Source organism: Capra hircus, chromosome 11 (assembly GCF_001704415.2).
Source record: "Capra hircus breed San Clemente chromosome 11, ASM170441v1, whole genome shotgun sequence".
Classification (NCBI taxonomy): domain Eukaryota; kingdom Metazoa; phylum Chordata; class Mammalia; order Artiodactyla; family Bovidae; genus Capra; species Capra hircus.
This window is the reverse complement of record NC_030818.1, coordinates 1,932,415-1,955,628: the sequence shown is the minus strand read 5'-3', so window position 1 is coordinate 1,955,628 and position 23,214 is coordinate 1,932,415. Positions and strand designations below refer to the sequence as shown.

Sequence of the window (23,214 nt, the reverse complement as noted above, 5' to 3'; positions counted from 1 at the left end):
CCGGTAGGTACTGACAAGAAGGGGAGGGAGATGTTGAAATTAAGCAGAGACTGCACTCTGCCAGAGAGCTGGAGGGAACAGAACAGACAGGAGATTTGCAATGCTAACTGCTGCTCTGGGAAAGTCTATCTTGGCCCCTCTGGAAAACCTCCTCTGCCCCAGGGACAGGACAGTCCTTCAACCGGTCCCAACGGAGGCCCCGGGCCCTGTCACAGCCAAACCAGTGTGCCGGGTGCTGAGCTTTTGGCCACTGGAAGAATGAATGCCCTAAGGCAAGGAAGGAAGAGGAAGCTCCTGCAGTGGTGGGGCTTGCTGACTTGGAAATTAAATAGAGCTGCCAGGACTCAGAGATATCAGGTCCCCGAGAGCCCATGGTAACCTTAAAAGTGGGGGACCAGAACACTGACTTCATGGAGGATACAGGAGCAGAACTGTCGGTAGTAACAAAACCCGTGGCACCACTGTCCAGAAAGTCTACCGCTGTAACTGGGGTATCGGGAGAAGACATGATTAAACCGTTTTGCCAGCCCAGAAAATGTCAGATGGGGGGCGCCAAGTGATTCATGAATGCCTCTACATTCCTGACTGCCCCGTACCCCTGCTGGGAAGAGACTTGCTCTCCAAACTCGGAGCACAAGTGACTTTCTCCCCGGAGGAGAGGCCCACCTTCCGGATGGGCACTATGACTTATTTGCTCTCTCTCTCAATACCACCCCAAGGTGAGTGGAGGTTGCATGAGCCTCCGAAGGAAGAACCATGGGCTGGAAGAGCATGAGAAAGAGCTAGCTCAATTATTCCCTGAGGTCTGGGTGAAAGACAAACCCCCTTCCCCCCCAGGCTGGCTAGACATCAAGCCCCAGTGACAATAGAACTCAAACCAGGCACCATCCCGGTTAGAAAGCGCCAGTACCCGCTACCGATAGAGGCCTGGGCCGGCGTACTGCCCCACATCAATAGACTGAAACAAGCAGGCATTCTAGTAGACTGCCAGTTGGCTTGGAGTACGCCGATCCTGCCAGTCAAAAAGGAAGGAGGACAGGACTACAGGCCTGTACGGGATCTCAGGCTAGTCAACCAGGCTACTGTGACTTTATACCCCACTGTTCCAAACCCCTATACCTTACTTAGCCTCCTCCCGCCGAGGACTGAAGTTTATACCCGCCTAGATCTCAAGGATGCCTTCTGCATATGCCTCACCCCAGCGTCACAGCCCATCTTTGCCTTTGGATGGGAAGATCCAGCCGGGGGCACCAAGCAACAGCTCATCTGGACTCCCCCACAAGGGTTTAAGAACTCCCCAGCCATCTTTGGGGAAGCCTTGGCTTCTGACCTGAACTCACTCCATCTGGAAGAGTATGGATGTTGGCTCCTACAATGTGGGGATGACCTGCTGCTGGCCTCTGAGACCAAGGAAAAGTGCTGGGAAGGACAAAAGCATTGCTCCAGCTGCTGATGGAAGCAGGTCACCGGGTGTCGAAGAAGAAGGCACAGACCTGCAAGGAGGAGGAAAGGTATCTGGGGTTTGTTTTAAAGCAGGACACAAAGTTCCAGACCCTAGTTGGGTCCTGTATACTGATGGCACCAGCCTGATAAAACAAGGAAAACGGCTGTCAGGTTAGCCAAAGCGGAAGGGGCCATCAAGACTGAAAAGGGGTGGTGGGAATTGCCAAGTGGCAAATTATTGGTACTGGAGGAGCTGGCACACACTCTGGTAAGCCAAACACACCAAGTGACCCACCTAGGCCATGCTGCCTGCTCACAGGTTAATGCTGCCTCTCAGGTATTCAGACAAAAACCTCTGGGTATTTAGCGGAAAGGCACGCTGCCCTTTGAACACCTGGGAGTGGACTTCACTGAAATGAAACCTCACCGACACCACCATTACCTGCTGGTCGTGGGATGTACGTTCTAGGGATGGGTAGGAGCTTTTCCTACTGGACTGAAAGAGCATCAGAAGTAGCCCGCTGCCTGCTTAGGGAAATAGTTCCCAGATTTGGACTTCCAACCAGCATTGGTTCAGACAATGACCCGGCTTTTGTAGCTGATTTAGTACAACAAGTGAGCAAAACTTTAAACATCAAATGGAAACTGCACACTGCATATAGGCCAGAGTTCTCAGATGGTGGAATGAACCAACCGGACATTTAAGAGCCTCTCCAAGTGGAGCATAGAGACTGATGCTCCTGGGTGGACTTGCTTCCGACGGCTCTGCTCAGGCTCAGGATGACCCCACAGTCTCAAGGCTATTCTCCATAGGAAACTGTGTATGGGAGGCCCCCTCCCATAATAAAACAGGTGTCAACAAATTTGCCTCAGGTAATGGGGGATAGGATTTTACAGCAGATGGAACTGGGTAAGGTAATAAATCGGGTAACTAAGTTTGTACAAGAAAGGGTGCCGTTCCCCCTTGGGGAACAGATTCATGAGTTTACGCTTGGTGACCAAGTATGGGTCAAAGATTGGAAACGTGATTTGCTAGCCCCTTGGTGAAAGGGCCCTCATGTTATTCTGACTACCCCTACTGCAGTTAAATTTGCAGGTATTGTCCCTTGGATCCATCATACGAGGGTGAAGAGAACATACCACGCAGACCCAAAAAACGCTGAGTGGACTGCACAGAGGGACCCCACTCACCCTCGAGAGACTAAGACCATCCTTAAGAAGGAAGAAAAGAAGATCCCGGACAAGCCCATTCAGGATGAAGCCGCACAATCAACTCCTGCTGCTTGGCCTCATCAACGTGATTTTGAATTTAACTTCCGTTTCAACTCAGGACAATGTTTTCATCTCATGGGCACCTTCCTACGCAGACTTCCACAATACTCCCAACTGCTGGGTATGTAGGGCTGTGCCTCTGTCAGTGAGGGATGGAATTCCTTGGAGGGTGTCACCACTCTGCCAAGGAGAGTTTAAACCACTCTGCTCTTTTCTGGGATGACAAAAAGAGACTTTCCTCTCTCTTGCCAATCATAACCTCTCCTTGCTCTCTTGGTGTAAGACCTACAGTCAATAGACTCGGGTCATGGGGTTACCTTTGATATAAATGCCAGTGTAACAAAAGCCTAACCTACTTGTTGTAAATCTACCCCGGTAGCCCCGGTAAATCTACCTTGTTTACACGCTACGTGGACAAGATCCGTGTTTCAATGATACGAGTATATTGCTGCCTTATTCGTACCCTCTACAGGGACAACAGATATCGTGATTAAAGCAGAGGCCTTGACTAATTTCACACAACAGGCCCTCCTGGATAGAACAAAAGCCACCCAAGCCTTAAATGAAGAGCAAATCCAAATGAGAAAAGCGGTAATTCATAACAGAATGGCTGTGGACATACTCACAACTTGTGCTATAATTAAGGTTGAATGCTGTGTATACATTCCTGACTTATCTGGCGATGTATCGACTGCTTTAGATGACATGAAAACCGGGTAAAAGCAATGTCAAATGGAAACATCCCTTTCTGGACTTCTGTCCTATCTTGGGTGAAGGGCGATGGGTGGAAAACTATATTTACCACTGTTGTAGTTGTCTTGATAGTTCTGCTTTGTGGACCCTGAATTTTACAATGTATTATGAACTCTGTAACCCGAAGGTTGATGTCATTCTCCCAAATTGGCGGTTGGAGAGCCAGGGTGCAATATATCCTTATGAATGATGCTCATAATATGAGTTAAGAGCATCAAGAGAGGGGAATGAAGAAGGAACTCTTAGGGCCTGGACTCCATCTTAGGCCTGTTCATGCTGATCATGCTCGGCCACCTTTCCAGTGGACTCTGAACTCTGTGTTCAGTGCCTATGAACACAACAACAGAAGGATAAGACCCCCTCCAGACAGGGGAACCTTGAAGATCGGATCTAGGTTACTCATCGCCTAAGAGAAAGCATACACTAATCACCCCTTCCTCCAGACAGGCCATACATTTTTCTGTATCAATCGGAGCGTAACCTCAGGCATATTGATTATTGGCTAACTGTTTGACTGTTTGAGCACATGAGCACACAGCACGTGAATGACGGGCTTACTGGGGTTGTATTTTCTTTGGTTTATGTAAATCTCAAGGAATTTGGAGTGGTGGGTTCAGACACGTACACATGGGTATAAAAGATTTTCACGAATGCTGGTCGGGGTCCTTGGCTAAGAGGAGACTCTGCCTTGGGCCCGCCGGTGTAATAAACTGCACTCCACTATCTGCATTGTCCTTCTCAGTGAGTTTGTTTCCTGGAACGCATGGCTACAACATTATTAAGCTAATTTTCCTGTGTCTCTAACAAAAACACTGCACTTTCAAGATAAGAGTCTCCCCAGTGGAACTTCCTTCTTGGTCTAGTGGCTTAAGACTCCGTGTGCCCAGTGCAGGGGGCCCAGGGTTTGATCCCTGACTGGGGAACTAGATCCCGTGGCCCTCACCTAAGACCTCACTGCAGCCAAATAAATAAATAAACATTAAAAAAAAAAAAAGAATTTCCCCAAGAAAAAGCAAAACACACCAAGCCTCCTTTAGGGCAAGGAGGGTTGATAGAGATACTGAATCTGCCTATTTGATAGGTGGGCCAAGTGAGGCTCGGAAGTAGGGACTGTGCCAAGGCAGTGGTCAAGCGAGTCTCCCTCCTGAGCCAGATCCTGATGAAGCAATCTAAGCAGTCTATCGTCAGATCGGCTGGTGGCTCCAGTCTCCTCCCTCCCCCAGCCCCACCTGGGAGAGCAGGTGAGGCTCAGTGGGGCAGCCCTGGGTGCTGGGCAGAGGAAGAGAGGAAATTGCTGCTATAATTGAATTCCTAGGAAGAGCAGACCAAGCAGGCTGTGTGGGGGCTGGGCCTCTGGGCCACGGGGTTACCCCTGCAGCAGCCTTTAAGGGTGTGGAGCTGGCAGGCGGGGGCCGGAGGGCTTCTAGAATCAGGAAGGGGGTCCAAAGGAGGCTCTGTCCTGCTCCCGCCCCCTTGTAGTCACACCTCCTGGGCACACCTGCCCGTCCCTTCCTCCTGCTATCCCTGGGACCCGCTACCATCCATGGACATTCCTTGGTTGGTCTGGGATCGACTGACGCTCATTACCTTGGGAATATTTCCGGGGCCACTTTCCTACACTTGACCTCACACATCGTCGGAAGTTGGTAGTTCCCCAATCTCACAGGCCTTGAGGTTGGGAGGGAGGGGAGTGTGGAGGTGGAGACCTGCGGGGCGGGAGCTGGGCCCAAGGACACCAGGGGGCCCTCTGGCTGCCTCGTTGCCTGCCCTGGAAACGGGAGGAAGCAGCAGACAGAGCGGGCTCCTCCCGCTCGTTCTTTACCTCTGAGTCGATGGCTTGAAAATCATGCCAGGGGACAGATCAGCTTTGCCTTAGTCAACCCTCTTTTGATGGCAAGAACCAGAGACCCACTTAGAGATTTTAAAGTGAGCATTTATACAGGGATACAGGGCATTTGAGGAGCCCACGCAAGGGGAAGTGGAGCTGGGCCTCGGGAGGGCTAGGGGCTGAAATAGGAAGCCACTGAGTGCTCCCTGCTCTGCCCCGATGGGCTCTGGTCAGAGCCCTCCCCTGCTGCACACCGGCCAGGGATCAGACCATGGGTCTGAGGGCAGAGAAGGCTGTCCTGCCAGCCCAAGGCTGCCTGTTCTCCCGGATCTGTTGGTGCCAGAGACCAAAGAACCACAAGCCACATCCTGAGCTCAAGCAGCGAGACACTGACGGTGCCAACCTGAAACAGCCTCCCCCAGGCCACCGTGGTCCAGCCCGAAGAGAGCGCCCCTAGAGGTGCCGTGCATCTGTTTCTTCTCACTGAGTGCTCACAACAGCAGCACGAAGCAGACCCCCAGGAGCTCCATCCAGGTGCCCAGCAGTTCCAGGCTAAAAATCTTAAAGAACTAGATCTTATATTGTATCCAGGAAGAAGTGGCTCCACCCTCTGTCCCCACGATACAGCTCTGCAGGGACACAGGCTTAGGAGTGGAGGGCTGGAAGAGGGGGGTGGCCCCAAAGATAAGCCCACCCAGCCATGACCAGGAGATGAGTGACGTCATGGAGAGTGGGGAACAAACAATACCTAAAGCTTACAGGGAGTCTTTCCTGGTGGGCCCAGTGGTTAAGGCTCCACACTCCCAGTGCAGGGGCCCAGGTTCAATCCCTGGTCAGGGAACTAGAGCCCACATGCTACAACTAGGAGTTCACAACTAAAGATCCGGCATGCTGCAACCAGCACCCAGTGCAGCCAAATGAACGTTTTTTTAAAAAGACTTTTTAAAAAACACAATAAAGTCTACAGGGAAGTTTCACGTGCCATAGTGCCTGCTTTGAATCAGAACCTGTCTCCTGCCTGATGCCAACTGCATGAAACTGGGGAGGAAAGTGGTGTGGTCCTGATGACAGAAGGAAGCTTCAAAAGAATCTCCATCCACTGGGCCGGGGGCAGGAGGTGGTTCAACTGTTCAGCATGAAATGGAGCGGGAGAACTGAAATAGCCATTTTACAGATTCCTAGATCCATAACTGTTTGTGGAAACATAAAAGACCACGAAGGACCAGCTGACCGCAAGGGTGAGACAGCTAAGATGCCTTTGGAAGGGGAGCCGGCCTGAGGGGTCAAAGGTCTCCCCTGTGGAGGCCTAGGGCCATTGTCCCGCGCTGCTCAACCGGACTCTGGAACTTTAAGTCCCTCTGGTGATGGCCATGACTAGGTGAAGCAGGACCAGAGCACCATGCCAGGGGCGGCCACCTGTGCCCAGGACAGGACCACCCCTCAGGCCTCAGAAGGACAGGAGTGTCAAGGAAAAGACCTCCTTGACTTCTGGTCTTCCATGCTGCAAGCAGCCAAGAGACCTGCCCTGCCTGTCCCCAGCCCCTCGTGCACCTTTCTGCCCCACTGCAGACTGGGCCACAGAGGCTGCTCACGGCCGCCAAGGACGAGGATGGGCACTGCAGCCCTCTCAGGGCTCCACACCAGCCCCATTCCCCCATTTCCATGCAGCTCCTATTTCCCCAGGCTGATGATGGGGCTGAACGAGTTGGGGCCCCCCAGGCCCTGGGTGAGGACATAGGAACCCCCTGACCCCTGAGAGGTCACAGGCACTCCTGCACTCCCACAGCCAGCCCCGCGGTGGTGAGTCTGCAGTCTCAGGAGGTAGGATGCTTTCCTCTCTGGGTGATTTACAGGTAGAACTGCCCTCGCCCTCATTTCATTGTTGTTGTTCAGTTGCCAAGTCACGTCTGACTCTGTGACCCATGGACTGCAGCACGCCAAGCTTCTCTGTCCCTCACTATCTCCCAGGGTTTGCCCAAGTTCATGTCCATTGAATCAGTGATACCTTCCAACCATCTCACCCCCTTCTCCTCCTGCCCTCAATCTTTCCCAGCATCAGGGTTTTTTCCAATGAGTTGGCTCTTTGCATCACGTGGCCAAAGTATTAAGGGCCATTTCATTAAAGAAGTCCAAATCCAAAGTGAAGGCTCGCCAAGGTATGCATTGATGCTAATTAACACAAGTACCACAAAACAAAGTGTGGACATATTCACCTAGGAGTACAAATTGCATAGCAGTTCTCAGGTGGTGCTAGCAGTAAAGAACCCTCCTGCCAATGAAGAAGGCATAAGAGACATGGGTTTGATCCCTGGGTTGGGAAGATCCCCTGGAGGAGGGCGTGGCAACCACTCCAGTATTCTTGCCTGGAGAATCCCATGGACAGAGGAGCCTGGCGGGCTACAGTCCATGGGGTCACAAAGTGTTGGACATGACTGAGTGACTTAGCACACTGTGACTTAGCTGTGCCCCTACAACGTAAGGAAGCCACGTAAAACCGTGGGGCTTCTGAGTCATGTGCCCTCACCTGAAGTGATGCCAGCTTCTCGTTTTTAAGAATGTTGTATTTATTCATTTGTTTTTGGCTGTGCTGGGTCTTTCTTGCTGTGCTGGGTCTTTCTTGCTGTGCAGGCTTTTCTCTAGTTGTGGAGAGTGCGGACTGTTCTTCGTTGCGGTGCAGGGGCTTCTCATTGTTGTGGCATCTCTTGTTGCAGAGCGGGGGCTCTAGGGGCACCGGGCTTCAGTAGTTGTGGCCCCCAGACTCTAGAGCACAGGCTCAGTATTTGTGGCACATGGGCTTAGCTGCTCCGTGGCATGTGGGATCCTTCCAGACTAGGGATTAAACCCATGTCTGCTGAATTGGCAGGCAGAATTTTTACCACTGAGCCACCAAAGAAGCCCCATAATGCCAACTTTTGAGGAATGGGGATAATGGCAAAAGCAATCATTCCCACAGGAGACCTTCTCTCCCTCGTAAGGTGCAAGTCCTGAAACTTCAGCAGGAACTGGGCTTTTCAGGGCTGCAAAGAGAGCTGTCATCTGCACAGGAGTCTTGGGCTCAGCCAGCAAGAAGAGCAGAGACAAGGCTGGGGGTGGTCTAGAGAGTCTCAATAGGCTGCAGATGCCCCAAGCTAAATCACATGCAGAGGCCTGGGTTGCAAGTTTCTAGGGGTGGCGCTCAGGTGGATGTGGGTTCCTGCACTCCCCGGGGGTTCTGATGTCCTGAGAGTGACCTGAGAGCCATTGCCATGGGTGGTCCCAGCCCCCCTCACAGGAGTGCAGCCCATATCCTCACGCACTCAGGAGACTTCCTGCGGGAACACGGGGAGGGGGTGTCAGGACTCTATCCCTGCCTGTGGCCATCCCCACCTTCTCCCCACTGTAACCACTGAGCCAGGCTTCAGGTACCACATCGGTGTAGGTGTGGGGAGTACCTGTGAGCAGCCATCCTCAGGGTGTGCGGGGGGGGGGGCAGGAAGCAACTGGGGGGCAGAGAGGAGACTGGGCCCCACAGAACCACCTTTTGGGAAGACTTCAGTTACTTGTGGGCCAACTGGTATTTGGGGGAGTAACACCTGTCCCCAGAATGTTTGGAGATGGGGAGACGTCCCTGCCAAGGTCCAGCAGCCTTTGGGGTTCCTTAGCGGGCTTCTGGCGGTCAGTGAGGCCACAGTGAGCTCTTTGGGGTGTGCTGCCATGCAGGCTAGGAAGCAGACGAGTCAGTGATCAAAGCAGGGGGGCCCCTACCTCGCTCCTGTTATGCCCAAGTAGCGAAATCTCCCAATGACCACCAGGGAACCGATATCCGATGCAAAAGCAAGAGTTTTTATTACCAAGCTCGAGCTGGGGCTCCCACCGTTACCGACACAGCGGCTAAGGAGAAGAGCCCTGAGTTTTGGGTTACACTGCTTTTATAGGGAATATTCAGGTAAAAGGATAAAAAGGGGGTGTTCAGGCTGAAGGACAACTGATTGGTTACCTTCTTCTATAGGGTTGTGTGTGGATTCCTGATCGGTTTTTACTTTCAAGGTAAATCACAAGTTCCTGAACGCAAAGTCAGGAGGTTTAACCTAAGGGTCGATTGGCTCGTGAGCAGTGGGGCAAGGTTGGGTAATATCCAAAGTCTAAGTCTGTTTGCCTGGAACCTTTACAAAATAGAGTTTTTTTACAAGATGGGGTAGCTTAGGCTCTCCATTCCCCGCTTCTCAAGGACCCAAAACAGACCCAATCATGGGTGTGTGGTTAGCTTTATATTGTCTTTTGCCAGGGGTGGGTTTGGTAGGGCTGCATACTGGGACCTAAGCACCATGAGCTGCACCATGTTGATGCGGCCTTTGATAAAGTTTATTAACTTATTTAGTAGACACGGTCCGAAGGTGAGCAGCAAGAGTAAAGTGATCAGGGGCCCGGCCAGAGAAGATATGAGGGTCGTGAGCCAGGGAGAGGAACTGAACCAGGATTCAAACCAACTCTGAGACTTTTCCCTTTCTCTGTTTCTCTGATTCAGTCCCTCCCTTATTTTGGCCAGAGATTCCCTGAGTACCCCTGAGTGGTCCACGTGGAAGCAGCGCTCTTCTCCTAGCGTGGTGCAGAGACCTCCTTGTTGGAGAAAAACCAGGTCTAGCCCTCTTCTGTTTTGTAGTACTACTTCTGCCAGGGAACTCAATGATTCTTGAAGGTGACTAATTGAGCTTTCTAGTCTCGATATCAAGATCAATGGCTGTCCTTAGGCTGGAATAGTGTTGATTTGGTAGCACTAAAGAAGATATTCCGGTCCCTGCCCCGGCTGCTCCCAACCGCAACAAGACTGTGAGGGTTAAAGCCATGACTCGTTCTCTTTTGACTCAGTGAGAGTCTCCCAGTCATTGAAGGAATTCATCATTAGAGTAGTACTAACCCACAGAAGTCTTCTGAGTCCTTCAACACTTGCCCACGTATACAAGGTGCTAAGCCCGTGGAACATGCCCACCAATTTTCCTGGGGAGGTATTAGGTATTCAGTTGTTTCTACAGAGTCTGTGGTATTGCATAAGTGCCAGTAGGCTCGGGGAACATCTATACAGAGGCCCTGTCCTGTCACTCTTTGGAGGGTTAATCTTGCGTCCCCTCTCTGCTGCCAGCGGCAGGCCCTGTGGTCTTTTGTTTGGATGTAATTTCCCAGGACAGCTATGCCTTCATAATAAGGGGGTTTGATGTCATAACACAACCAGCAACCATCGGTCAGGTCTGGACGGGTGGAGTTCAGGACCCGATAGGTACTAACTATCATGTCAAATAACGGGTCTTGATCGTCTTTAACATCGGGCTGATCATCTCTGACATCGGCTTCTGTAAAGTTGATCTGAGGAGGGTTGTTTGTATTGGAAGGCTGGGCTCAGGAGGTGCCTGGGTAGGTTCTCAGGGCACTAAGACAGGATTAGGCCCTATGCCTCGGCTTGGGCCTGTCTGGATGGGTTGTACTTTCAGCCTAATAGTGAATAATAATCCATTATCATACCCAGATTGATATAGCCGGAGGCCCCAAGATTGTCCCGCCTCCCAGCTAGGGAACCTCTTTCCTTTAGCTGAGAATTTAAGTCCAGTTCAGTTCAGTTCAGTCGCTCAGTCGTGTCCGACTCTTTGCGACCCCATGAGTCGCAGCACGCCAGGCCTCCCTGTCCATCACCATCTCCCGGAGTTCACTCAGACTCATGTCCATCGAGTCCGTGATGCCATCCAGCCATCTCATCCTCGGTCGTCCCCTTCTCCTCCTGCCCCCAATCCCTCCCAGCATCAGAGTCTTTTCCAATGAGTCAACTCTTCACATGAGGTGGCCAAAGTACTGGAGCTTCAGCTTTAGCATCATTCCCTCCAAAGAAATCCCAGGGTTGATCTCCTTCAGAATGGACTGGTTGGATCTCCTTGCAGTCCAAGGGACTCTCAAGAGTCTTCTCCAACACCACAGTTCAAAAGCATCAGTTCTTTGGCGCTCAGCCTTCTTCACAGTCCAACTCTCACATCCATACATGACCACAGGAAAAACCATAGCCTTGACTAGACGGGCCTTAGTCGGCAAAATAATGTCTCTGCTTTTGAATATACTATCTAGGTTGGTCATAACTTTCCTTCCAAGGAGTAAGTGTCTTTTAATTTCATGGCTGCAGTCACCATCTATCTAACTGGGTTACAAAGAAACCCTACACAGGGCCCTGCAATGAGAGATCCCCCCTCATGTCTTCTAGTCAGAGTCAGTCCGGCGGGCCCTGGGACGCGACTCAAAGTGATCAAGTCTCCTCTAGTAGGGGGTTCCCAGTCAATAGTCCCAGTAGACTCGCACCCCCAAACGGCACAGTAAAATTTATCTGCCCCCCACAGTTATTAACTGTCGTCCGGTTTGTCTTTCCCCGGGGCACACGTAGAGGGCAGTGTCCCCCAAGGCCGCCTGTTGAATGGGGTGGCTGCATCCAGGTCCTGAGTTGGTAGGTGGTCGGGTATTACAGCGATTAATGCTGGCCCCGCATTCTGGTTTTCCTGGCGTTTTTACTTCCCAATCGCCGATGTCCCAAGATCCCGCAGCCAGAAGACAAAGGTCAAATTCTAAATCCGGCCACCAAGTGTTTTTAGGATAGATGGCCGAGGGAGAGTTAATTACTTCCCCGGTAGTTGCACTCAGAATGATCCAAGTCAAATTCATGGGTTGATGAGGATTACTGGCAACACTAAGCCGTAGGGACAACAGTACAAAGAGTACTTTTACCATCGCTATAGCTTTAGTTTGAGTGGGTTGGTTTTGTCCAGTTTGGTCTTCCACTGGGGGAGGAATTCTTCTCATAAGGCGAACAGGTCCGCAGGCCGTACGTGGGTGTAGTGAACCCAAGCGGAGATGCCGTCAACCTTGAGAGCAGTAGGTGTTGTCAAGACGACTAGGAAAGGCCCCTTCCACCTGGGCTCTAGGGTTTCTTGACGATGATGGTGCACGTACACCCAATCTCCTGGCTGGTAGCGGTGGGGTTCAGGTGGAGGGCCTGATTCATATAATGCCTTAAGCCTCTTCCATGTGCCCCTGTGGGAGTATTGTAAGGACCGGAGACAAAAAAGTAATCTTTGATCATCTATCTCTTTGAGTACCTCTATTTTTAGATTAGGAATTACTGGGGGAGGTATCCCATACATAATTTCGTAGGCTGTAAGTCCCAATTGGTAGGGGGGGTTTTGTACCCAGTATAGGGCAAAGGGGAGGAGAGCCACCCAGTCCCCGCCAGTCTCAACAACTAGTTTTGTTAATGTTTCTTTAAGAGTTCTATTCATCCTTTCTACCTGTCCTGAGCTCTGAGGTCTGTAAGCGAAATGCAGCTTCCATTCAGTCCCCAAGGCCCGGGCTACTCCCTGGCTTACCTGTGATACAAAGGCTGGCCCATTGTCTGACCCCACCTGTGCAGGAAACCCGAACCATTCAATCAGCTTTTTGGCCACCAACTGTGCTGTCTCTCTCTTGGTGGGGAAAGCTTCTACCCACCCTGAAAAGGTATCTATGAACACCAGCAGATATTTATATCCATATTTACCCGGTTTTCCCTCAGTAAAGTCCACCTCCCAGTAGGCTCCTGGCCGGCTCCCGCGTTCTCTAGGTCCTTGGCTGGTCAGATGAGGGACAGCGTTAGTGAGCTGGCAGGCCTTGCAGTTGAATACTATATCTTCTATCGTTGACCTGACGTTCTTCATGGTAATCTTGGCATGTCTAATCAGGTCCTGCATCTTGCGGGTTCCCAGGTGAGTGGCGTGGTGCATCTTTAGCAGCACCTGCTTTCCTAGTTCTTCTGGGAGGATTAGGGAGCTGTCCGCTGCCCTCCACCACCTGGCCAGTTGTTAAGCCGTAGGCAAACTTTTTATCCAGTCCAAGTCTTTTGGTGAGTAGTTGGGTAGAGCTGGCAGTATGGGGCTCCCAGGGTCGGGCAATTGAAGGGTGGCTTCTATCACGGTGCCCTGGGCTGCCTCTCGGGCTGCTCTGTCCGCCAAATTGTTTCCCTTTGAAGTCAGAGTGTCTGACTTTTGGTGTCCCGAGCAGTGTATTATAGCTAATTTTTTAGGCAGCCATAATGCCGCAAGGAGGGCTTTTATTTCTTCTTTATTTTTGATGGTTTTACCTTCGGCCGTGAGGAGGCCTCTCTGTAGATGGCTCCGTGTATATGGGCAGTAGCAAAGGTGTATTGGCTATCCGTAACAATGTTAAGTTTTTTGTCCTTTCCCAACTGAAGGGCTTTTGTTAGGGCGATTAGTTCAGCCCTTTGAGCTGAAGTGCCTGGAGGTAGTGCTTCCGCCACACGATTTGGGTTTCTGTGGTTACGGCTGCCCCTGCATACCTGAGCCCATCTCGGTCGAAACTGCTTCCATCCGTATACCAGGTAACTTCAGCATCCGCTAGAGGGTGATCTTGTAAGTCCTCTCGCGTTCCATGTACCTGGGCTAGTATGTCGCTGCAGTCATGGATCCGGGCTTCCAGATCCGGGTTAGGAAGCAGCGTAGCCGGATTGAGAGCAGTGGGCTGCAGAGAGATGATTCTGGAAGGGTTTAGCAGTAGTCCCTGGTAGTGGGTCAGCCGAGCGTTGCTGATCCACCTATCTGGGGGTTGTTTTAGCATGCCCTCAATGGCGTGGGGAGCAGTGATATGCAATTCTTGCCCCAGTGTCAGTTTATCTGAATCCTTTACCATTAGGGCCACTGCCGCAATCATGCGGAGGCATGGGGGCCAGCCTGACGCCACGGGGTCTAGGCGTTTAGACAAGTAAGCCACCGGCCGCTTCCAAGGTCCCAGGTGCTGCACCAGTACCCCCTTTGCCACTCCTTGTTTTTCATCTACGTACAGGAGAAAGGGTTTTGTAATGTCAGGCAACCCTAAGGTGGGGGCTGACAGCAAAGCTGTTTTAATAGTCTTGAAAGCGGTCTCCATCCGCTCTGTCCAATTGAAAGGTGTGGTACTTTTTGTGGCTTCATATAAGGGTTTAGCCAGTTCTGCATAATTTGGGATCCAGAGACGGCAGAACCAGCGGACCCTAAAAATTCTCTTACCCTCCGAGGTGAGTCTGGGGTAGGGATTCTGAGTACCGTCTCCTTCCGTGCCTCTGACAGCCATCTCTGCCCTTCCCTTAGTACATATCCTAGGTAGGTGACCTCTGGCTGGCATATCTGAGCCTTTTAGGCTGAGGCTCAGTACCCTAATTTTCCAAGGGTCTGCAATAGTTCTCGGGCGCCCATAAGGCAAGTCTGTTGGTCTTTTGCTGCAATTAAGAGGTCATCTACATACTGTAACAAGGTTAGTTGGGGGTGTTGTTGTCTGAACTCACCCAGATCTTCATGGAGGGCCTCGTCAAAGATGGTGGGAGAGTTTTTAAAGCCCTGTGGCAGCCGGGTCCAGGTCAGCTGGCCGTTGATTCTTTCTTCTGGGCCTGACCATCCAAAAGCAAAAAGGTCCTGGCTCTTGAGTGCCAGGGGAAGGTTGAAGAAAGCGTCCTTTAAATCCAAGACCGTGTACCAGTGATGGTCCGGTGGGATGGAGCTCAGGAGATTGTAAGGGTTTGGCACAGTGGGATGAATGTCTAATACCCGGCGGTTGACCTCTCGTAAATCCTGCACTGGCCGATAGTCACAAGAATTTGGTTTTTTGACGGGGAGCAGGGGGGTGTTCCAAGCCGACTGGCAGGGTCTCAAGATTTTCTGGGCTAGGAACCTGTGGATATGGGGGGTGATCCCCTGTTGGGCCTCTAGGGTCATGGGGTATTGTCTGACCTGGACCGGGTCAGCCCCTGGCTTGAGTTCTATGTACACAGGAGGGCGGTGTCTGGCGAAGCCGGTTCCCCCTGTTTCGGCCCATGCCTCGGGGAATTCATCTAGCCATTTTTGAATGTCCACCGGGGGCGATGTAGGTTTCTGGTGCGGCCGATATTCATCTTCTAACTGAATAGTTAATACTTGTATTGGCCTGCCCGCCTGATCAAGTATTTCAGTCTCTCCCGGGAGGAAATGAATCTGGGCCTCCATTTTGGTTAACAGGTCTCTTCCCAACAGCGGGAAGGGGCATTCCGGAATGACCATGATAGAGTGGGATGTCCGGCCCGCACCCAAGTCCACGGATCTTCGGGTAGTCCATTGGTATTGTTTCATTCCAGGGGCCCCCCGTACCCAAGAGGTCTTTCCAGCCAGTTTTCCCTGGGGCTTCAACAAAACCGAATATTGAGCCCCAGATCAACAAGGAAGTCAACTGGGGTCCCCTCCACTCTTAGGGTTACCCTGGGTTCGGGGAGGGGCACCGAACCCCGTCCCCCCTAATCGCTCAGCTCTCCGACGGCCAGGATGGGGGTCTTTTGTGGTCCCTTCATCTTTTGGGGGCATTCTTTAGCCCAACGTCCCTCTTCTTTACAATAGGCACGTTGGTTTTTTCCCAGTGTTGGTTGCGTTCGGGGGCGGCTCTTGCCTTCAGCGGCCAGCCGGCGCAGCTGGCGCTCCCTCTTTTCCGAGTCAGGAACCGTTGCAGCCAGCAGGATGCGCGCCGTATTACGGGTTTGGCGGTCTGCCGCTTTGGCCTGCTTTTCTTCTGGGGTTTCGCGGTGTTGTAGACCCTTTCTGCCACTGTTGTTAGATCCTGGATGCTCGTTTCGCCCAGGCGCTCTAATTTTTGGAGCTTCTTTCTAATGTCGGGAGCCGCCTGGTTGACAAAGTGCATTATTAGAGCAGCCTGGCTGCCTTCCGCTTCTGGGTCCATGGGCTTCTTCCATTAGCCTCTCCAGGAAGGCTGCTGGACTTTCGGTGGGGCCCTGCTCAACATTTCATACTCTAGCTAAGTTAGCAGGTTTCCTTGCAGCGGCCTTAAGCACCCCCACGAGAGTCTGGCGGTAGACCCGGAGCCTCTCCTTACCTCGTGCCGTGTTATAGTTCCAATCAGGTCGTGATGAAGGAAACGAGAGGTTAATTTCATCTATGTTAGTGGTGGGTTCCCCATTTGCCCCTGGGACCCTTTTCCGGGCCTCATTCTGTATTCTCTCTCTCTCTTCTGTGCTGAAGAGCATCTGGAGCAATTGTTGGCAGTCATCCCAGGTGGGCTGATAAGTAAAAACACAGTCTCCAGAAGGTTAGTTAGATCTCTAGGGTTATCTGAAAACTTAGCATTTGGGGATCTCCAGTTATATAGGTCTCTAGTAGAAAAGGGCCAGTATTGATGAGGTTGGTTTCCTTCCTCATCAGGGGGATCGGCCTCTCGTAAGGGGAGGGCAGTTGTCGAGTCTGCCGGTCCGTCCTGGGGTAGGGCTTGCCTGTGGCGAGTATTTTGTGCGGGTCCCCCACCCTGTATTTCGCCCCTGGGTGATGGGATAACGGGGGCCGGTGGTGATTCGGGGAGTTGGGAAGGAGGAGGAAAGAGAAGTTCTTCTTCTGTGCCTCCCTGCATGATGGGATATAGCGGCGCCGTTAGTCCAGTTTCCTTGGGTTTCTTCGGGTTCTCTCCCACCCGTGTCACCAGCACCTGAGTGCTAGAAACTTCCTGTTGAGGCAAGAAAGATGTTACCCAAGGAGGGGGGTGCACTATGATATTTTCCCACACTATGATATAGGGGACTTAGGGTGTCCGATCCGCGGTCGGAAGATGATGTCTCGGACTCGGTATGCAGTTTCCAAGTCAAACGTGCCTTCTGAAGGCCAGCCCACATGGAATGATGGCCATTCTGTGCTGCAAAGAGTAATAAGTTTATTTTTGTTAATTTCTACACTGAGGTCATGAGCGCACATCTTGACCTCTTTAAAATGCTCAGTCATGAGAGACAGAGGAGTAGGGCTAGACTGACGTTGCCCCATCGTTCCTGGATCGATCAGATGTTGGTAAATTAACACAAACAATACAGACAGCCACACAGACAGACAGAGAGACAGAAGAAACAGACCTCCGGGAGTCCAGAGGCAAAACTGAAAGTAGGACAACAGCCTTTGGCTGTTCAGTGGGGGCAACCCGCTATCGTCTACAGAAAAGAGGGGCACTCCATCCCCTCCGAGGGGGTCGGGGACGTCTCCCAACGACCCACACCGGTGACCTGTCGGCGCATCCTCGTGAGTCATATACCAGTCTCAGAAAATAGGCCTTGTCAGAAACGAAAAGAAAAGCAGAAAAAAAAACCTTACCAGTTACAGATAACTCTCCGGATCGGTCTTCCCGTGGAGCCGATGGGAGATCCCGGACGAGCCCCCAGATGTTATGCCCAAGTCGTGAAATCTCCCAATGACCACCAGGAAGCCGATATCCGATGCAAAAGCAAGAGAGTTTTTATTACCAAGCTTGAGCTGGGGCTCCCACCGTTACTGACGCAGCGGCTAAGGAGAAGAGCCCTGAGTTTTGGGTTACACTGCTTTTATAGGGAATATTCAGGTAAAAGGATAAAAAGGGGGTGTTCAGGCTGAAGGACAACTGATTGGTTACCTTCTTCTATAGGGTTGTGTGTGGATTCCTGATCAGTTTTTACTTTCAAGGTAAATCACAAGTTCCTGAACGCAAAGTCAGGAGGTTTAACCTAAGGGCCGATTGGCTCATGAGCAGTGGGGCAAGGTTGGGTAACATCCAAAGTCTAAGTCTGTTTGCCCGGAACCTTTACAAAATGGAGTTCTTTTACAAGATGGAGTAGCTTAGGCTCTCCACTCCAGCTGGTCCTTCAGCGTAGAAGGACTTTTAAATCAAGACGACAGAGGGGCAGGAACCCTGTGTTTTCTAAATGCAGAAGACAGTGGGCCAGCGCCTCCTCTGAACACAGAGGAGGGTGAAGGGGTCTTTCCCAAACGCAGAGGTGAGTAGACCAGCTCAACGAGAATGCGGAGGACACAGGAGCAGTTCCTTCAAAAGCAAAGGACTGTGGAGCAGTGACTCCAGATGCAGACGCTAGCAGAACAAGCCAGGGAAGTGGCCCGCGGAGCTGTGCCACGTGTTCAGAGGATGGCGGGCAGTGCCGTCGGAGCACAAAGGACACCGCAGCTGTGTCTTTAAAGCACCCTGGACAGTGGAGCAGGGACTGTCGACCAGAAAATATAGTCACAGAGAGTTATTTTATTTGGTGGGAATGTTTAGGACTCCGAGCCTGGGAGAGTAGCTCTGAGAAAACTGCCCCCAGGAAGCAGAAGCCCCCAGGGAAGATAGCCTATAGACAAGTTTGCAATAAAGGTAGCGGGTAGCCTGAACATCAAAGATCAGGTTTCAAGTTGAGGAATTTAGCATTCTATGTATGGGAAGATGCGAGCCTCTGAGCTCAGCTAATTCATTCCTTTCACACGCACCTCAGCTATCTGCGGCCAACTCTGTTTCCTTGTTTACCTTGCTTCTTGTATTCCCCAGCTCCTCAGCAATCACCATGCGGGAGGGTATGGGGAGTGGGAGCGTGGGGGTTGGGGGTGGAGTGGCAGCATCCTCTGGATCTGTTTTGGGAGCCCTCATTCACATTTGGAGGCCAGAAATTGCTGATAGCTGTGACATTTTTTTGCTTATTGATATGGCATGAGAGATTTCCACTTCACACCCCCTTAAGCCGCGAGAGTGGCAGTGATGTCCTAATACAAGAGCTAGTGGAGCAGAGGCTCCGGATGCAGAGGGTGGGGCTCCGCGCCTCCCCCGCATGGAGCAGACAGGAGGACCACCTCCGGATGCAGAGGGTGATGGAGCAGGGACACCCCAGATAGTTGACAAAGGAGCAGTCTCTTGGGAAGACAGTGGAGCGGCGCCTTTTCACCCCAGATGACAGGGGAGCATCAGCTTCCAAAGGAGGGGAGAGGGCAGCGGGGCCTCAATCTGGGGCCCCCGATTCCCAGCCAGCTGCCAGTCGTGGGCAGATTGTATTGGCTGCTCTTTGCTCCCCATGGTGGGACTCTGCATCCCTCAGCCAGCTGAGACGGTGCGACCCTTCGCACGCTGACTTCCTCACCTATCATACTTCTCCTGCCTCTTCCGCCTCCTCTCGCTGCTCAGCTCCTCTGCTTCCCAGTCTGTGATTAGGAACTCACACCTGAATGTTCCGGGACTGGCTTTCCATCTTCAAGCCAGATGATTAGTGACCTTAATTACACTGGCAAAGTCCCATCACAGCAGTGCCTAGAATAGAATCCAATTGACTGACCAAGCGACAGGACTTCCCTGGTGGCTCAGTGGTGAGGAATCTGCCTGCCAATGCAGGGCACACACGTCTGACGCCTGGTCCAGGAAGGGTTTCATATGAGATCTGCGCTCATGGGAGCTCTGGGGTCGCAACCGCTGCGCCCGCGTGCTGCAGCTCCTGAAGCCCCCGCAGTGAGAAGCCTGTGCACTGCAACCAGAGAGGCCACCACGGTGAGAAGCCCGCGCACCGCAGCGGAGAGTAGGCCCTGCCAGCTGCAACTAGAGGAAGCCCACAGGAAGCAAAGAAGACCCAGCACACCCAAAAATAAATGAATACATAAATCCTTAAAAAAATTAACCAAGGGACAGGAATCTTCAAGGGACATCTCTAGAATTCTGTGTATGATAGATTTCTTCATTGTGAAGCTTCTCATTTGTCTTGAATTGGCTAATATGCACTCTGACTCTTACAGAAGGAAGTCTTCTTTGCAAGCCGTTTCTGTTAGGATTACATTCAACTGACTGCATCAGAAAATCCAAAATGACAATGGGTAAGCCAAAACAAAAATGGATTCTTAGGTAAAGTGAGACAGGAGGTTGGTCATCCAGAGCTAGGCCAGAAGTTGGATGAAGTAGCAGTACCCAGGCCCCTCCTCCCTTTTGTTTACTCCGGCAGTTTCTAACCTCACGATTGCCTCATGGAACAAAATGAGAGTTGGAGGTCTGGTCATCACATTGACATCTCAGGCTGGCAGACGGCTGGAAGGGGCTGATCTCCCTCCTGGCTAAGGCAACTTCCTTTAAAGCACCCTCTATCCCACCACTCTTAAACACCCACCCCAAGTCACTCCCAGACCCTGGATTTACATTTCATTGACCAGAGCTTAATCAGAAGGCCACACGGGTAGGCTGGGGAGTGCTGTTGGGCTGGGTGCTCCGTGCCTGGAATAAAGCCAGGGTCCTGTGACTCCAGGAAGATGTGGGGTGTGGACACTGCTTAGATCCAGCTTTCACTACCACCCTGGGTTCTCCAAGAGTGTGTAACTACAGATGACTCATTTTCAGAGCACAGTGCATAAAGTGCGTTTTCCTTCAACCTGCAGAAAAATGTGTTATGTCTAGCTGCCCAATACATTTATGTTCTATCCTCCTAGTTCCTGAGTAGTGAAAGTATTTTAAGGCCAAATGAGGCAGCATTGAAGAAAATACGGGCTTTCCAAGTGGCTCAAATGATAAAGAATCTGCCTGCCAATGCAGGAGACACGGGAGATGTGGGTTTGATCCCTGGGTTGTGAAGATCCCTGGAAGAAGACATGGCAACTCACTCCAGCATGCTTGCCTGAAAAATCCCATGGACAGAGGAGCCTGGTGGGCTTCAGTCCATAAGGTCGCAAAGAACTGGACACGACTGAGTGACTGAGTAGGCATGCACAAAGAAAACATAAACAACCATCCCTGCTGCTGCTGCTGCTAAGTCGCTTCAGGCGTGTCCGACTCTGTGCGACCCCATAGACGGCCTCCTACCAGGCTCCCCCGTCCCTGGGATTCTCCAGGCAAGAACGCTGGAGTGGGTTGCCATTTCCTTCTCCAATGCATGAGAGTGAAAAGTGAAAGTGAAGTCGCTCAGTTGTCAGGGATGAAGGTCGACTCTGTGCGACCCCATGGACTGCAGCCTACCAGGCTCCTCCGTCCATGGGATTTTCCAGGCAAGAATACCAGAGTGGGGAAACAATCATCCCTAAATTGTATCAAAAAAGAATCCTGTGTTCGTCAAGCTCAAGCCACGTCATTCATGTCTCCCTTTTCCCCTTTCACTCATGTTTGATGTGCTTAGTCACTTGCGTCTGACTCTTTGCGACACTTTGGACTGTAGCTTGCCGGGCTCCTCTGTCCATATTTGACTGTGTTGTTTTTCAGATGCGGTACAGCATGTGTGGCCAGTACAACAGCTCCAGGCAAAATGTTCAAGGCACAGGGGAGCTGCAGGGCCTGCCTTGGGGCCCATCTTGCCAGCTGCACCCCCAGGCCTGGACCTCTGAGAAGGAGGGTCCCCAACTCCTCCTCTCCACTTGTGTCCAACTCAGATAGCTCAATGCCCACCCCGCACCACCCACCTCCACTTCCTCTTAAGGTGACCTCTGTGGCCGAGGTCTTGGAGCAAAGGAGGCCTATCTCGGGTTCCCTGTTCACCTTGCAGCTGGCCACCACCTGGCATCTGGGAAGCTGGTCCTTTTTCTTCATCCCTGACTCACCACTTAAACAATTATGTAAGGATCTCTGACTAATAGCTAGGGGGTAAAGGAAGGTGACTGCAGCAGAGGAAGGGAAAAAAAACAGACTTCAAATTGAAATGTCCGTCATTATTCCTAGCAGCCAGCTCGGCTCTCTCCAGGGGGGTCTCTCCCGGGCTCTCTGCCCTCAGGACCCTCCCCCTCTGTGTCCCCTTATGTCTTCCTCCTGCCTCAGACCCTGGTATTGGAAACCCCAGCTTGTAACCTGAGGGTACTAATGTCAAGGTTTCGTTCAGGCTGGAATTCAGGCTCCCTCTGTGTACACAGCGGGTGACACTTCACGGACACATCACACCAGAGAGGCTGACTCTGGTCCTGGCCTCCCACTTCAGCCTCGTTAACCTCTAAGGATCTCAAACGCAGAAGGGAGGTTTGGTTTTGCTTAATTGCTGAGGTTGGCCCTTCAGCCTGACAAAGTGACTGACAGCTGATTTCTGCTGATGGCCAGGAGGGTGAGTCCTGGCCCAGACAGCATCATCCCAAAGAGGAGGCAGGCCTGGAACTAGAGGCAAGGACACTCCTTTTCAGGGCTGAAGGGGACAGAGCCTGGGTCTTCCTGGCCCAGAGGGAGGAGGGGTGAAAGCCCAAGAGACAGAGAACATCAGGGCATCAAAGGAGGGGCTGAATGCTGAAGCCCTGTGACCCGTGGGATAAATGACTGCACACTGGGACTGCTTCTGGGGGACCAGGTCAGGAGTGCACCTTGGTGATGGGGATGCTGTGCCCCAGAGCAGACTGGTCCTTGAAAAGGAGGTGGGAGAAAGTGGGGGTGTGGGTGCAACGAGAGGAAGAGCTGAGGGAATGCTCTGGAACCAAGGATCTAGGTTAAACTGGGAGCCAGGCAGGACGTATGGAGTCAGAGTCAGTGAGACAATGAGGTGGTCAACCAGCGAAGGGCAGAAGTTCGGCATCAAGAGATGGCAATACGGAATTCTCCGGCGGCCCTGCGGTTGGGACTCTGCACTTTCATTGTCGAGGCCACAGGTTCAGTCCCTGGTTAGGGAACTAAGATCCCCTGCAGGCAGCAGGGTGCAGTCAAAAAAACAAAAACAGATAAAACACAGTAGCATCAGGCTAAGCACAGCAAGAATTAGATACAGGGGGCACCCAGGTGAGCGCAGGTATCAAGGCTCTGGCAGGCGAACACAAGTCTCAGCAGGCAGGTAGCAGGCATCCAGGGCAGGAAAGCTGACCCAGGGCAGCAGGGAGAAGGAGGCCCTGACTCTGGAGCCTGTGGAGAGCCCTCCAGGGTCAGCTCAAGAACCCAGGTTCCACCAAACCCAAGTCCCCATGAAAAGCCTCGGGCCCAATGGGGCTCCTCTTGGGTAGATGTCGGGCAACCAGAAGCACCTGGACACTTTCAGGGAGACACGGCCTTTGTTTCAGGTCAGAGAGGGGCTTCCCCGGTGGGGCAGTTGGTAAAGAATCCGCCTGCCAATGCAGGAGATGCAAGAGACTTGGGTTCAATCCCTGTGTTGGGAAGATCCCCTAGAGTAGGAAATGGCCACCCATTCCGGTACTCTTGCCTGGAGAATCCCA

At 52.0% G+C, this 23,214-nt stretch overlaps 1 pseudogene; it reads right to left on the bottom strand.

Moving 5' to 3' along the window:
• LOC106502594 lies at positions 1,464–21,625 on the bottom strand (annotated as a pseudogene).